Here is a 341-nt window from a genome sequence, read left to right on the forward strand (position 1 = left end):
ATATATATCCATAAAGTAACACTTGCAATCGATTAAACAAATTTGTAAGATATTCCGTGCACTCCCCTTTTGCTCTAATAATCAATAATTTATTATAAATTAATCTGAATAGAAATAAGCAAAGAAATAGGTTAAGATGAATTGTATGTCACATTAATTTACGACAAATTATCGATTGTTAGAGCAAAAAGGGAGTACACGGAATATTTTAAAAATTTGTTTAATCGATTGCAAGTGTTACTTTATGGATATATATTTTTATTTTAACGTATTTTGCAAGAATTTTTAGCATGCATTTTCTTGCTTCTGACGTCATTAAAAAGAGATAGACAATATATATA

General features: G+C 25.8%; 1 protein-coding gene across 2 annotated transcripts in view; it reads right to left on the bottom strand.

The window, feature by feature from the left end:
* Positions 1-341, bottom strand: part of LOC116851982 (probable histone-binding protein Caf1) — a 5,726-nt gene that overhangs the window by 1,288 nt on the left and 4,097 nt on the right. The gene's annotated exons all lie outside the window — the stretch shown is intronic.

Source organism: Odontomachus brunneus, unplaced genomic scaffold (assembly GCF_010583005.1).
Source record: "Odontomachus brunneus isolate Ranch 3 - 2012 unplaced genomic scaffold, Obru_v1 Obru_scaffold_199, whole genome shotgun sequence".
NCBI classification, from domain to species: Eukaryota; Metazoa; Arthropoda; class Insecta; order Hymenoptera; family Formicidae; genus Odontomachus; species Odontomachus brunneus.